The sequence below is a fragment of the Gorilla gorilla genome, chromosome 10 (assembly GCF_029281585.2).
Source record: "Gorilla gorilla gorilla isolate KB3781 chromosome 10, NHGRI_mGorGor1-v2.1_pri, whole genome shotgun sequence".
In the NCBI taxonomy this organism is placed as follows: domain Eukaryota; kingdom Metazoa; phylum Chordata; class Mammalia; order Primates; family Hominidae; genus Gorilla; species Gorilla gorilla.
In genome coordinates, this window is record NC_073234.2 from 35,885,361 (window position 1) to 35,902,730 (window position 17,370).

The 17,370-nt window shown below is 34.9% G+C and overlaps 1 protein-coding gene and 1 pseudogene across 1 annotated transcript in view; one reads left to right on the plus strand and one right to left on the minus strand.

The window, feature by feature from the left end:
* LOC101125272 (ubiquitin-conjugating enzyme E2 L3-like) overlaps nt 1–15,793 on the minus strand; it is a 58,497-nt pseudogene extending 42,704 nt beyond the window's left edge.
* The window catches only part of PDE3A (phosphodiesterase 3A), a 314,502-nt gene that overhangs the window by 123,515 nt on the left and 173,617 nt on the right, over nt 1–17,370 (plus strand). The gene's annotated exons all lie outside the window — the stretch shown is intronic.

Here is a 17,370-nt window from a genome sequence, read left to right on the forward strand (position 1 = left end):
TATCGTATGAGTCACAGTCTGGGCAGGAAATAGATGACCCAGGGGTCATTGAAGACTTTGAGGAAGTACCTAGTTATAGAAGTATTAAGAAAAGCAACAAGGAATGATGAGGCAACCTGGGTGCCCAAAAAGTGAAAGTGGTTATCACTAGGACCAAAGGCACGAGGAGAGGGAGGTGTAACTGAGACCCAGTGAGAGCAGTACCTGTGGGAAAGGGGCTACTGAACAGGAGCTGTGGCTATGGGTAGAGAAATGCAGCCACTATTGGATTACCCTGTTGCACTGAGCAGGTGGGGGCAGGGCAGCGAGGGGTGATTATAAATACTCACCTCAACCTCCTTTCTTTTATTCCACACTCACTGATGGTTACTGTCATGGTCTGAATCCTAACAAGATCCATGGACTCCAGAATCCAGGTGTTGTAATTTGTAAAATCAGCCTCTTTAGGGCAGAGGAAAAGGCAGGAGATGAGTAAGGGTGGGGGGGTGGTGGCGGGAATAAAGACTTACAAGCAAAAAGCAAAAACACTTACTAGCTATGTTTGCTAGTAAGGCACTTTGTTTCCTAGTAACTCTGTGCTTTATTTTCCTTATTGATTTAAAGAGGAGAATAATAGAACCAATAATATAGGGTTATTATGAGAGTTAAATAAGTTAATATGTATGAAATGTGTAGGTGAGTACCACCTGTATAGAAATTAGTCAGCAAATATTGTTAATAGTATCATTAACACTTTATAGATTAATTCATTTATGAATTATGAATTATGAATTAATTTTACATGCACCTTTTAGCTGTTTCTGATTTTTACTTAGCAGTGTATCTTGATCACCTCCTTCTCTGTCTGTATATGTACATATACATATATGGACAGTCAGCCCTCTGTATCTGTGTGTTCTGCCTTTGTGGATTCAACCAATTGTGAATAGAAAATATTAGAAAAAATAACAGTACAACAATAAAATAATATAAATAAAAATAGAACTTACATAGCATTTATGTTATATTATGTATTTTAAGTAATCCGGAGATGATATAAAGTATATGAAAGGATGTGTATAGGTTATGTGCACATACTATGCTATTTATCTATGAGGGTCCTAGAGCAAATTCCCCTCAGATACCAAGGGATGACTATATGTACATATACAGACACACAAACACACACAGATGTGCCTCACTTCTCTCTCTCTCCACACATTCATACTCACACCCATTCACAAACTACTTTTCTTTTTCTTTTTTTTTTTTTTGAGGTGGAGTTTTGCTCTTGTTGCCTAGGCTGCAGTACAATGGTGCAATCAAGCTCACCGCAGCCTCCGACTCCCAGGTTCAAGCAATTCTCCTGCCTCAGCCTACCAAGTAGCTGGGACTACAGGCATGCGCCATCAAGCCCAGCTAATTTTGTATTTTTAGTAGAGACAGGGTTTCTCCATGTTGGTCAGGCTGGTCTCGAACTCCTGACCTCAGGTGATCTGCCTGCCTCGACCTCCCAAAGTGCTGGGATTACAGGCGTGAGCCAGCGCGCCTGGCCGCAAACTACCTTTCAATGGCTTCAGAGTATTCCAATGTATGGATATACCAGAATACATTTAAACCTTTCTGTTTACAAGGGGATTCAGACTATTTTCAGTATTTTACCATTATGCACAATGCTGTAGTAACATTTGAACTTCTAACCTCTAATTTTGGATTCAAGTGAAGCAAGTGAGTTTTGTGTATTTTGAGTCATCTAGATTAAGTTGTCTTCAGGCCGCTCTCTGATGAGAAGGAATGTAAATGAGTGACATTAGTACAAATATTCAAGTGGCTGAAGCCTTTTATTTTTCTTGGTCCTAACCCAATTCAATTTTATAGAGAAAAAGTTTATAGAGTTTTTACATGACCTTTAACTTTATTGAAGAACAGCTTTTAAAATATTTTCTTGATACCACCATATGCCCTGCACTTAGGTTTCATATTGTTTATGAAAATATTGATAACTGTGTAATCAAATTGAGGGCCAAATATTTTCAGTGTTTGATTTTATTGTAATGTGGTCAGAGAAACATAATTATAGGTGAGTGACTTGAAACTCATGCTGTGTGTAGGTACATTTCTTAACGGAATAATGTATCTCGTGAGTGTTATGTTATGTGTGTGTCTCTGTGTGTGTTTGTGTGTCTCTGTGTGTGTTTGTGTGTGTATATAGTTTTGTCCTCAAACTTATTTCTCCTTACATAATAAATTATGACTTCCCTTTCCTATGGGATAAATGTTACCAGTTCAAGTTGACCAAGTGTGAAAAAAAGTGACATTTATTTCCTGCTTTCCTACTTCTGGGCAGAATTGGAGTGGAAAGTAATACATGTCATTCTGCACTGAAATATGTAGGACTATTTTGCCCTGTAGTAGAGAATTTAGGCTTAATAAAAAGGTTTCCATCCAGTGTTTGCTAAAGGTAATTGAAGAGAATTGGAGAAAATAATATTTTAAACAATTCTGCAAAAAAAAAAAATACATAAATAGAAGCCCTATGTTTTGATGGCATTGATGGCAGTCTGTTCTAAATTCAGTACAACTGTGTTTCATCAGATAAGTTACTTAGCACAAATGTGATTCATGTAAAGAAACCGATTCTGAATCGTTATTTATTTATTTATTTAAACATAGTGTCTGTCTAAAATCAGTCAATTTGAGAATTCTTCCATACGGACAGTGGACAAGAGAATGTTCCATGAATTTTTATATACTCTCCTTTGCCCTAAGTCTGCCTGTTTGAAATGTGTTCAGTCAATGCCTGCTTGGAGTTCTGCTATCCTCTTCTTTCCTCTCCTGTTTTCTTGACCATTCTTCTTATGGTCACCAATACATGTTCTGTTCATCTAGTTGTCTGGGCTCTGGCTTGAACCTTTATTGCTGGCACTTAGCATAACAGCTAAATACTTAAAATGCTTTCATTATACCAGATTTTGGATTTCCTTAATTTGTGACTACAAGCTCAGTGTTTTGAAAGGTAGAATCGTACAAAGAAACAACTATAATCTAATTAACCTAAGATAAGTAGTTAATGTTTTATGTGTCTTCATCATTTTATATATTTTACATAGAACAATGTACTTAATTTTGACTATTCCTTTTAAACTTGTCTGTTTCACAGGCATTTTTTTCTGTATTAAGTTTTCAAAAACATTTTTAATGGTCATGTGCCAATTTTTTTCTATGGCTATTACATAACATTCTCTCTTGTTAGACATTTTTGTTGTTTTCGACTTTTCCCTACTAGAATTAATAATGACATGAAAAGTTTTGTATAAAACACTTCAAGTTGCAGAACATCTCTTTACAGAATATTCCTAGAAGTGGAATTATTAGGCCAAATGGTAGGAATACTTTTAAGCTTTCTGTATATGTTGCCAGATTGCTTTTTAAGAAGGTTGTACCAATTTACACTCCCACTAGCAATGTAGGAGAGTGCCTGGTAACTTTTTAATTGGATTTCTTTGATAAGAAACTAAATGGACAACATTTAACTGTTCATCGAAAAGAGAGAGGAGTTTGTTGAATTTCTGTTATTGCACTAAAGGAATTCTACATGTTAAAATAAATCATTTAATTTTTATTCTCATTGTCATCAGACTATAATAATACTGAATTTGATTCACATTTCCCCCTCTTTGGTACTCTTAATGTCAGTACAAATAAGCAAAGGTTACAGAATACTGTGAGAAATGGTGAGAAATGGGAACTGATTCTGTGCTACTTACTCAAGAAATCATGTGCTGTTCTGGGCACACTATCTGTCTAATCAGTAAAGAGGAAAGAGATAGATGAGTGCCTGATACCAATTAAGTATTCCATATGTTTGATGTGTGGATGCATAAATGAAGTGATGAAGTGATAAGCTCAAAAACCTGCTATTACTGAAAGGCCAGAGCCATCCTTTGCCATTGTGGTATAAGTGGACAAGCCCCCTTACACAGATGAAAACATGGTTGGCTAGTTACCATTATGCTCCTTAGAACTTGTTCAAGAGGACTTCAGGTCACTGTAATAGAACCACCTCCACAAACAAACCAACACAATTCTCAGAGATCTGACGTGACAGCTCTGATTCCTGATGTTCTCATGGACCTGGGTACTCCACATCCCACCCCCCACCGCCACCCCGCAACACCCCGAATTCTCTCTCTGCTACCTCATGGGCCAAATTCTTTTGGGATCCATACTAAGAATTTATTTTGGCTCTTATCAATGAGCTTTCCACGTTCCATTGTTGGAATTCATCCAAAATTAAGTGCCTGACTTCAGGGTTTAAGAAGTATACTTTTTTAGATTTTGCTTTGCTTTGCTATGTTGGATAGAAAAGGTATTGGTACTGAACTTTAGCTTCTGTCTTTCACGATTATGGGCTTTGTGCTCAAAGAGAAAAGTCTTCAACCATGGCTACAGGATTTTTTAAAATATAGGACAAATAAATATATAGTATATGAAAGTGACAGAGAAAGTTGAACAGATTCCAGAAGAGAGTAATTTATCTTACTAATGATGCTCTCAGCAGGGAGATGAACTCAGGAAACATAAGAGAAGTTCCATGAGGACGCCTTGTACTTGAATTCCACTTGCTGTAGTATCTCAAAGTTTCAGCGTTATCTTGGGTGTTTATGTTACGTGTTGAAGTGGGCGCTTATTCTATAATGGAAGCTATATTATTAGATCCTTCTTCTCAAAAAGCCAGTCAAATCGCTTTAATGAAAACTGTAAGTAGTTGTGCTCTAAAGAGGATGCAATTATTTAGGAAACATTCTCATAAGATTTAAACCAAAAGCAACTTAATGTGATTCTGATACAACTGATTAAGTACTTTATAGTTGTCAATCCCAGAAACATAACTTATCTCAATTGAAAAATGTATATAACAGATAGTAATTTTTATAATTTATTACAATTGTTATATGAAGTCATATTTAAATTATAATAAATTATATATAAACTGATTATTTGAAATGTAGTGAGTTCTTCATAATCTCTTAACTGAATGAAGGGCTATATTCTAAGAGTCTCCTCTATTTTAATGTTAACAAGATAAAGTCTTGGGCAGGTGTTTCTGCTATAACGTGATTTTAGAGTTTTTAAAAAACATAGGTTCTACAAATTGTGACCTAAAAAAAAAAACAGGATATGAGAAAACATAATAATTCTAACCAAAATAATAGTGGCATTAGAAAGATATGTTAGTACAAATAAATAAATAAATAACTGATATAGTCAATATAAACCTAATCATAGAAAAAGAAAAGATGAAGGTGGATTATTCAAAAGAGATGGAAAGAAGAGTTCAGAGGGGGGCAAATGCAAAATGCATCAAAATCAGGAAAACAAACATTGGGTATTTCCAATTAGAGACTCATTGATCAAATAGAACAAAGAAGAATACTGTGCAGGTAAGGTTTATGGATTACTCTATATATTACTCTTTGCCCTGTTCTGTTCAATTGTGTTAGTATACTTTATGTTCTGCTGCTGTGATGACTTTGTGATTAAACATTAACCAGCTCTCAGGGAGTGGGGAGGAAATCATGTAAGTCAATATATCTTTTGCTATCCCACTGTTTACCAATTGCGTATGAGCTAATTAACTATGCAGAAACGTGTTATAGCAGAAAAGATTTAGTAGTGTTATATGGTAGGCTACAAGGAGTACTGGTTAGAAAAATTATCAAACTATATCCTATCATTTTTCCATTTATCCATATCAAGCATTTTCCACTATAATCTCTGTTATGTAAACTGGTAACTATACCTATGTTGTTAAAGGAAAATTTACCCTAATGTTAAATAATATAAAATCCCAAGTCTCATAGATTGGCCAAGGCATTGTGGAGCTTGCAGATTAAAATATACCGCCCACCCCCCGCCAACTGAAGGAAATGTAGGAACTCTGTATAGTCAGCCTTCTGTATCCCTGGATTCTACATCCATGGATTCAACCAACCTCAGATGGAAAATATATTCAAGAAAAAAAGTGAGTGAGTGTGTCTGAACTGAACATGTGCAGACTTTAAATCATTATTCCCTAGACAGCAGACTATACCAACTATTTACATAGCATTTACATTGAATTAGGTATTATAAGTTATCTAGAGATGATTTAAAGTGAATGGGAGAATGTGCATAGGTTATATGCAAATACTATACCATTTTATATCAGGGACTTGAGCATACCTAGATTTTGGTGTCTACAGGGTCCTGGAACCAATCTGCCATGGATATCAAGAGATGACTGTATTCTGTAACTCTTTTCTGTATCTCAGATTATTTCAACATAAGTTTTTTTAAAAGGCGTTTACTTCTTCAAGCTTTGTCTTACAGGTAGAACCTATCTCTTACTGGTAGAACCTATAAAATTGAACATTTTTTCACAGATAAAGAGTATAATGATGGAAATGTTTCTTTTCCTGTTTTTCTTTTTCTCTTTCCTTGCTTTCTTTCCTTCCTTCTTCCTCTGCCCCTCTGCCTCAGTATGGATGCAAAAAGGAACAGCAGTAAAGGCAAGAATGTAAAGACATTGATGCCTCAAATTGTCATGAAAGAGAAGGACCAATGATCATCTGTATGTTATACTTTTTGGTAGAAAATTGGCATATGCATGTGTTTTTGCACTTTTGGGGCCATGGAAAGTAAGGATTAAAAAATTATATCCTGTGGAGTCTGAGATGGGTCCTGCTGTGTGCTCTGACATCAGCAACCCTGTGACCTTGGACAATTTACTTAGCCTAACGGTTCTACAGTTTCACATTTATATGGTAGATTGAAGACCATACTCCTGTAGAATTGTTGGGAAGATTATAAGAGGAAATACTTGTAAAACGCTTAACGTTTTGCCTAATGTGCAATAGTGTCTCATTGGCTACTGTGGACTTGTTTGAAATTATTAATCTTTAGTCATCTTTGTGTATCATTTCCATGGATGCTTACAAAATGGTTAGAGATATGCAGTGAATAGAGACTTTCATAAGGATGCCGATTACAATTTGACTGTGGATTGTGCCCGAGGTTGTTCCTTGTATCTGTTTTAGAATTTATAATAACAAAAATGAAATTAACAAATTGATTTTTATGATATAAAATATATTTAAGGGTCAACTGTTAGTATTCATATAATTAGACTAATGATGCAAAAACAAACATTTCAAACAAACCTTTCTTATTAACCTTGTTCAAGTTAATAAGATCCAGTAATGTGATCCAAGTAGTGTACATTTTTTCCTTCTCTCCACCCCCATTCTGCTACCTTTACATATATTCAATTTTCTTGTTATTTTATTGAAGTACAATTTGTATGCACTAATACACAAATCTTAAATGTACGGTTCAATCAGTTTGGCCAATGTATATAACCTGCATATATTTTCTCAGCGCATATTACTAGTTCCTTTATTATAATTAACAGCATGTAACACATTCTGAGTGGTAACGAAGGTCAAATATATGTGGGGCATTTTAGCTATACGCTTGTTAATCCTCACAACCCCACCTGTTTCCTACTATTATTCTAATTTTACTGATAAGAGCTGAGTTTAACAAGAATAAATGACTTGCTGAGGGCACCAGCAAAGCCTACCTTAAAACACAAGCTTGGGCCCTTAACCAGCATACTACACTGTATCTCCTTCACTGCTGAAGAAGCAAGAGTCTCTGCCTCCTGTCTAGGTTTCCAGAGTTTCTTTTCACTCTGATGAAATTCACAAAAATTCTCTTACTCAAACTTATTAGTTATTATGTATTATGAGAATATTTAAATCAAAATTGGATCCAAGTCAATGTATAGGGAGACATTTAAGAGTTTTCCTGTAAGTCAAGGGTGTTCTTGAAAAGAGAACTCAGATACCATATTAGATATGATAAAGTAGAATACATCAAGAGCAAAATATTCTAATTCGAATTTAGTGCATTTTATCTTACTTGGAATATTATTGTCTATTATTTTTAACTGATGGCAATATATTTTGATGTTCAAATAGCATTTTGTATACATTGTTAAAATGAAAAAGATGATTATCTTTATACTCTGAAGAGAATACTTACCTATATTACTGAAAAACAGTTCATAAATCTAAACTTAGTTCTCTAATCATTTTTTATTTAGACTTCAAATATTTTCTTCCATGTGATATCCTTTAAAATGTTTTCTTTTCTTTCTTCAGGATTTTTTTTCTATGTTTGTTATTTGGGTCATTCTTCAGCCAAGTTGCTAAGCAGAAATCTATAAAGTAGTAGTTTAATCAAATATGCTCCTCAAGTTGTTTTAAAGATATGTATATTTGTATCTTGCTGCAGGACTTCTCTAATTTTTAAAAAGATTGATTGATGTGTAAGAGGCTTTCATTCTTTCTTTCTTTTTTTTTTTTTTGAGACAAGGTCTTGCTCTGTTGCCCAGGCTGGAGTACAGTGGCGCCATCTCAGCTCACTGCAGCCTCGACCTCCTGGGTTCAAGCAATCCTCCTGACTCAGCCCCTGAAGTAGCTGGAACTACAAGTGTGCGCTACTATGCCCAGCTAATTTTTGTATTTTTAGTAGAGATGGGGTGTCATCATGTTGCCCAGGCTGGCCCTGAACTCCTGAGCTCAAGCAATCTGCCCACCTCGGTCTCCCAAAGTGCTAGAATTATAGGCATGAGCCCCGGCAGCTGGCCAAGGCTTTTATTCTTTCACTGTAGAGAATTTATAAGTATTACAGCTAAACAAGAAAGTAACGTACTAATGTGGATTCATGGTTCAAGCATACAAGTTTTTTCTCTTAATACTAGGTTCTCTCAATTCTGTGAACAAGGAGTTGTACTACTTTTCTCTTTGGGCTTATGAAACATCTAGAATAATTAAATCAGAAAAGGGAAAATATTTGTTAAGTCAAAGGAAGTATTTTCTTCATCTTTGTAAACATAAGTCTCTACAGCACCGTAATCCATATAACCTCAGCGTCAAGTCAGATTTTTTTTATTGCCTGAAAACTGCTAAGTGAACACATTATATGTAAAATTAAAATAGTGGAAGTATACATGATTGAGCATTTAAACTGGTTATATGCAATATTACTACTCTAAATAGAAATAAAATTATTCTGACAACCTTGTTTGTGCCAAGTTTTTGGTTATTTAAAAGGAGTAAAACTTTCTATTTACTTCAATAGACGTGATGTGAAATTATTCATAGAGTGAGGTAGTTAAATTTTGTTTGCTTGTTTGCCTACCAAATCATACCAAAAGAGTTACTTTTTGTTCATTTAATGAGTACTTATAAAAAATGAAGCTATTTTTTAGTGATTGTAAATATTTAAGTGATCATTCCAGACTATTTTGCAAAATTCAAGTTAGTTTGATGCTGTAGTAATAAAATCAACAAAGGATTCTAGATTTTGAGAACAACGATAATAGAAATGATTGCATTATGCTTTTGATGTATCAGTTTAGCACATTAAGCTGTCATTATTCCAGTCTTATGCTAAATAACACCCCACTTCATGCAGTGCATCCTGATATGATATTAAATATATATAGACTCATTCTGATTTTTATAAACTGTATTTGTTAAGCTTTCCAATTTGTATGAATGAACTTTGAAGCACTGGGGAATACGGATAATTGTTCACTAATTTACAAATGATACTTCACGGAGTAATATTAATCCAAAAGATAATAATCACATATATTTTGTGAGGCTATAGAGGAGGCTAATACCTTAGATGTATTTTGTATGAATTACTGTATCAGTTAGGTACTTCCTATTAAATCACGTGACTGACTCCATTCCCAGATGGTAGATTTTCAGTTTATAGATTAGCAGGTCTAGGAAAGAGTAAGGTTCAGCTGAATGCTACTGATCACTTCCAACTTCTTTTTATTATCTAAAATGTATCACTTAAGGTATGAGTCTCACAATCATACAGAAAAGTATATTTAGTCAAAAGGATGGTTAGACTTTAAAGGAACCATTGGAATGAATCCCCACTACCTAGAAAACTCTTCTACTAGGATATATGTCTATGACTTAATCTGTCATTTTGTTTGCTCATAATTCAAATGTTCCTTGCCAGAAATACCTTTCCTGAAGTAGTTCCCCCCAAAAATGTTTGTCTGTAGTCTGTCTTCCTTACTAGAGTGAGATCAGGTCAGGGACTTTCCCTACTTGGTTCACCTAGAGCAGGTCTAGCAAATAGAATGCATGTGTATTTGTCTATGGAATACATGACTGAAAAAGTGAATGACTATAGAGGTAAAAAGAACTTTTAACATCATCCAATCTAACCTTTCCTGTTTATATCAAGGAAACTAAGACTATGTATAAAGGAAACTAATGGTTAACTGAATTCCTCAATATTCTGTACCATGGATTGAGGAAATAAATACCAGAATCACAGTTCAGTGCTTAGGGACACTTCGGGACATTCACTCCTGCCAATAGAAGATGGTTAAGAAGTGGTGTTTGGGAGCTGGACAGACATAACTTTGGCCAGAGTTTGAATCCTAGCTGTACCACTTACTAGCTGTGTCCCTTTGTGAAAGATATTTAATCTTTCTAAGTCATTTTCTTCAACTATAAATGGAGATGATGCATATCTCATTGGATTATTGTGAAGCCTAAATGAGATCATGTATCACAGAGCCTGGCACAAGGAAAACTGTTATAGCTGTCATTGTCATTATCATCATGACCGTTTAGTCCTTATCATATAAATTATGTAGGCATTTAATCCATGATTTTCTATAGTACCACCGTAGTATTTTTTCCCAAACTTAATGTATTTAGAACTCTTAGTTCACCACAGATGATATATGAAGTTTATGAGGTTCATATGCTAGTTTAGAATACTAGATAATACAAATATGAAATTTGGTTTCTGTACTAGTTTATAATACCAGTTACTATTAAATACTCATCAATCTAGTGTTTCTGATGCCTGGACTTTAACAGGTATTCCACAGAAAGACTACACTTTTATCTGTAATAGATTTTCGATATAAGAAGGATGCAAATTCAGCTACAGAGGTTGAAACTCTGTGGAAAAAAATAATCCAAGATAAAATGCTTTTTTCTCCTCCTCATCGATTTTCTATCCACAATAGAAAAATTCCATCAGTCAGAAACCATTCAGGAGAAGATATGGGTAATGTCCTAGATATATAAATTATATAGATGCATATTGATCATTCCCTATTATATAGAATGATCTAATTTGAATTTCTATTTTTTGAGACTGGAGTCAGACGTAATAATATTATTTTAAAAAAGTTGTCCAGATGCATGTTATTATGTCATAACTACCTTATTTCAATACATTTCTGTGTTTGATAGTTTTGCTTATTTTAGGTTCTAATTTTAAAATATACATCATTTTTCATATTCTTTAGAATTTATAAACCACCCTAGAATTTATAAACCACCTTTAATGTGTCATCATTAAATTGTAGCTTTCAAATGTAATAGAATCTGTAATTTACTGTTACAATTAGAAGATATGAATCAATCCCTTAGCTTAAAATTTTTTGTTGAAAAGGAAAATACCATGACAACTGACTGTCTTCAGAATCATCTAGGGCTGATTGATTCATAATCTAAATTTAGGGATTGTTCATATCAGAATCTAAGAAGGACTTCACTTTGCATTCATTTTGTTAATTCAGCAAAAGTAGTACTAGTTAGATCTGGGAAAGTGGATGTTAAACTTTATGAATGCCAGACTGGATTATAGTTTCCTCATTTGTACAGTTAGCTTAATGATTTCTAAAACCTTTTTTCCTTTTTTTTCCTTTTCCTTCTCCTGTTACTCTGTTGGTATTCTGCATGCAGATAAACATGTGTATCTACATGTAACATGTACACACAAGCCAATTCATATATGTGAAAAAGCTATTCACTCCTGACCACAGAGAGCATGTCTTAGTTTTCTTTAATCCTGAATGCTGGAGTCTGATACATTTTAGACTTTCAGTGAATATTTCTTGAATAAATTTTAAAATATCTCTACATCTATTAAAGAGATTATATTCTTCGGAGATGACTGTATTAGTTATCTATTGCTGCTATTACAAATTACTGTAAACTTTAATGGCATTAAAAACCACAAATTTATTAATTTTATAGTTCTGTATAACTATACAGAACTGTAGGTCAGAAGTCTGACATGGACCATACGGAGCTAAAATCAAGGTGCTGGCAAGGTCTCATTCCTTTCTCAAGTATCTGAGAGGGATCTGTTTCCTTGCCTTTTCCAGCTTCTAGAGGCTGCCTAAGTTCCTTGGCTTGCGACCCTCTTTCTCCACTTTCAAAGCTGGCAAAGGTGAGTTGATTCCTTCTCACATCACATCACTATAATTTCTACCATCTTCACATCTCTCAGTATTAACTCTGGTCCTCCTGCCTCTTCTTATAAGTACCTTGTGATAACGTTGGGCCCACCCAGAAAATCAGGATCATCGCTCTAACTCAACGTCCTTAATCACATCTGCAAAGTCACTTTTGCCATGTACGATAACGTATTCACAAATTCTGGGGTTTAGAACATGGACATTTTTGGGGGCTGTTTTTCTGCCAGGCACTCTGAGTGTATGCCAGTAGCTGAAAGCACCAGAGGTCTTTTCCTTGTAATTATACAGGGAAGTTGCTTTTTTGCTTAGCAAATACAAGTGCTTAGGCCAAACCTGTCTGAGGTTTTAGCTCAAAGAGAAGTGCTCCATTCTTTTAAGTTTAGATTTCATTCCAAATGTGTAACCAGCAATTACTTTCTATAGTCCTATATTTATGGCCTATTACTTGAGATCCTGGTACAGTAAATTCATAATGCATTAGGTCATTAGACAATGACAGGGTTCTGTGTGGTACATGGCCAATTTTTTGGAACTTGACCTAGGAGTCTCCTTTTCTCCTACTGCTAACTTTGCAATCTCTTATGAGTCATTTTTTTGTCACTGTACCTCATTTGCTCATCTGTAGATTGCAAATGATCACTCAATCTAATTCAGCTGCTAGACTAATACGATCACAATGAAAAATGTTCCATAAAGTGTAGAGCTCTCTTTCTATATGTGGTACATTTTTAGGTCTTCTCAAGGGGGCTCTTTTGTACTGAAGTGTTTTATTTACTTTAATGTAAACATGTGCCATGGTGAATCTTTGCACATTACTGAAAAGAACTCAGTGTTTAATAAAATCATACCTAGCACTGCCTCAGATGTTAAGCTTTCCGGTAAATTAGACGAAGCAGATTTATCATGCCGTTTCTTTTTTGAATGGTAGTGTTAGTCCAAGTTCCTGTGATGGTCTCACTGTTCTTTCCATAGTTCTGTTACATAAATGTGAAACTTTAATACCTAAATAATTCTAAATGTATTTTTAATGAGGAAGGCTTCAGGACAGTGGTGTTCCAAGTTATTTTGTAACAGAAGGCTTTTTGCAAGTAAATATTTTTGTATATGGCAGCATGGAGCTGTCATATACAAAACAAATATATGTGGAGCTACTCTGGTTGTATAAGGTGATAAGGCGCCAAGTCCATTGGTTAGTGCCCCCAAAACACATATTCCAGTGTCTGCTAACTTCACTGGTTTCTAGGGACCATAGTGGGTTTCAGTGGATAGGGCTATTTATTTGGAAAATATTTAATAAGTATTGAAATATGCCAAATAATATATATTAGGGTCAAGGAGCTACGGGAACTCTAAAGGAAGGTGTGTGTGTGTGTGTGTGTGTGTGTGTGTGTGTATGTGTGTGTGTATAGCAGGTTAAACAAATGAGTTCTCCAAAAATTTATTTTGTAAATGTTAATGCTAAGTCAGTGTTTATTCTCTGAGGTAACCTCGCCTATAAAACTGTAACCCATGTGAAAATTAACACTTCAGATTGTTTCCTTGGAAGTTATACTATACATTTAAAAAACAGGTGTTTTATATGTCGTTTCTATAATAATATGCGCTATACACACAGTATTTCATTCCAGTATAACAGTCTGTATAATTTTGAAATTTTTTTCTGCATCTGTCCCCCACAAACAGAGAATAGAGGCTGTGGTGTTGGGCAGTATGAATGAGTACATGAAACATTTTTATTAATCATCTTATGAAAGGATTATTTTGCAAGAATTTTTTGTCGTAACGTAGATTAGTTTGTAATAAGAATCTTATAATTGTATTTTTCTCAAACTTGATATATTTTGTAGTCATTTATAATTTTATAGATGAATTTATAATTTGGCTCATACATATCTTCAGAAATGATATTTGATACGTTTACCTGGTTAATTGTCTAAGATGTGCATCTTGTGTAACTATGAATATGCATAAAATGGATAAGAGAAGTAACATGAAACTTCTAAGGAAAGTATTTGGTAAGAGAGAGAATTCTATTTGTTTTTGAAAAAAATGGCATCAAGTTAATTCATTATTTTTATGTAATGTTTTAGAGAAATTGATCACTTAATGTTTCATATATATACAAAATTTAGCTCACATTTGTCATCAAAATAAAGTATTTTGTGAGAAACAGGTCATTTTTCAAGAAGACTACTTATTTAGTAAATAAAACCATAAAATGTTTTAAAGATTTTGGTTGGGATTTTAGAAGACCGTGTATATTTTTATTCTTTATAAAAGGTTATTAAATTTAGTTTTAAACTTAATTCACATAAAGCGTATTTATTATGATATGGGGGGTAATTGTGCACAGTTCCGCATTCACTTTTTGGATTTATTTTTTTCCCCTCATCCCAGAAGCCAGAATGTAAGCTACATTTCTGTTTGTATTGGACCTTTGAGAGACTATGCTACATAGCTAATGGAAAAACCTTCATACGAGTCCAAGTTCTGCCTCTTCTAAAATTCATTACCATAAAGGAAGTTGGTTAGCCACAGGGACTTTCTTAGGCTTTCTCAGTTTGATTTATTAGTCCCTAGAAAGTTCAAGTCTGTAAAAACTAGAAGTTTTTGTAAGGAAGTTATGAGAAGTAAATGACAAGGTATTTGAAGGTGCATGACATTGTGTATGGCATATGTTAATTGACCAGTGAATGCTTTACATCCCTTGATCTCTTAACTAGAAATTAAGTGGCAGACTGATAACTCCTAAGTTCATATCGACAGCTTCCCCTCTTCTGAATTCCACACTCATATATCCAATTGCAATAATTGGCTTCTTCACTTAGATACCTAACAGACGTCTCATACTCCACATGTGCCAAATGGAACTTCCAATTATCGCCTCCAAATCTGCTCCATCCTTTCTAACAGCTGATGGCAACTCCAACCTTCCGCTTACTCTGTCAGAAATCCTGAAGGCATCTCTGACTCCCCTTTCTCTGTTACACCTCACATCCAATCTACCATTAGTTCAACTTGCTAAATAATCCAGAATCTGGTAACTTCTCACCATCTCTGCTGCTACAGCTCTAGCCAGGCTGGCATCTTGCCTAGCCCTGATTACTACAGAAACCTCGTAGCTGTTCTCTCGGCTTCCACCTCTCCTTCCTCACTGTGTATTCACAACATAAATTAGCCCGAGTGATCCTTTCAGAACCTGAGTCAGTTAATGTCACTCCTCTGCTCAAAACCCTCCAATGGCTCCCGTGTTAGACCTCACAGTTGCCTACATGGCCTGTGCAATTAGGCTCTTTGGTCTTTGTCATTACCTCATCTCTCATTACCTTTCTCCTCACTTACTCCAATGCAGCTATACTTATCCTTACCATTCTTTGTGTATGCCAGGCACATTCTCATTGCACTGGCTGTTTTCTTTGCCTGGACCACTTTCTCCCCAGTTATCCCCATAGCTCACTTCCTCTCTGCCTGTGTCTTCAAGTTTTTGATTAAATGCAACTTCTATGTACCTGATCCCTCCCGCAGGACTCCCATTTCAAATGGAAACCCCACCCCCCATAATACCAGCCCTCTTTATGATACTCTAAAGCACTCATCTTCTAACACATGCTAAAATTTACTCATATATAATTTTTTTCACTTGAATTGGAGCTCTACAATGTTAGCTGGGTTTTTTTTTGTTTTGTTTTGTTTTGGTTTTTTTGTTTTTTTTTTTTTAGTTTTCTCCCCTGATATTTCCCAATCATCTAGAACAGTGTCTGGTACATAATAGTTGCTCAATGAATATTTGTGGAATGATTTGGGTAAACAGCAATTTGATCAGAAAAAAATGCATTCTTAGAGTTCTTTCATTTCATGCAGTATTGCTTATTTAAAAGGAATCCATTTAGACGTCATACCCTTTAAAGTCGGCAGTTTGAAATTTGGCAAACAACTTGAAAGCAGCCTAGATGAAGCGGTTAGAATATGGTGGTAGCTTTGCAATTGTACTACCTGGGATCGATTCCTATTTCTGCCACATAAAAAGCTCATTGTGATGATCAATTTTCTGATTCTTTTTGTGAGCTCAAATACTTGAAATAATTAACCAAGTAGTTGATACCAAAAAAAAAAAAAATCTGGGTTTCTGGGTTTTTGATTTTTTTCTTAAGTCCTTTTTTTTTTAAGCATTAAAAATCCATACATATGATTATTAGTTTTATTCTTGGAGATGCCATTCTTACAGGTTAAGGAATTATATCTTTAAATGAGCAAAATTTCATTATAATTTGTTGATGCATGTATTTTTCGTATATAGCCAGCATTTTTCCCTCCCCAACATGTGTATTCTGTTACCATATCTCAAACTGCCCTTCTTATGCTGGATTTGTGACATTGTGCGTCATCAAGAGCTGTTCTCAGAAACGCAGATTCAATTACGTCTAACAAACAGGCCAAATATCTAATCTGCCACCATTAGAGCTATATTAATCTGCTTCTATCCAGTGGGGCCTTGGCTTGGATCACAGAAGGAAACAGCACATCTGTGCCCACAGCTGCTGCCTTTTAAGCAGGACCCATAGCATGATATTCTGGACAAGGGCCTTTTAAGGTGTCTAGGTTTAGATGTTGGGCAAAGCCTTTCCTTTAGTGTTCTGGGCTTCTAGAGCACCACCCGTTTTGCCCCTTACAGAATGTTCACTTTCTGCCTTCTGGGTACCCCTACATTAGTTTCTGTTGCCCTAATTAAGACCTCTTTTCCAGAAGCAATCTATTATTTTTGTCCGGTGAGATCTATTTACCCTAGAAGTGTTTGTTCTTATACCTTAATTTTTAAAGTTTTTTTCAGTAAAAAACAGATATGAATAAGTTGGTAGGAAAACTATTTTAAAAGGGTATTTTTGGCCCTATAAAAATCCCAGCAGGTATCTCTGCCTACTTTTTTGTTTTATAATGTCTAGCTCTGAAATTATTGTAGCCTCTGTTTTTTGTTTGTTACCAGATGATATTTTAATGTTTTCCTTCCGGATGTTAAATGTCTTTTCTTC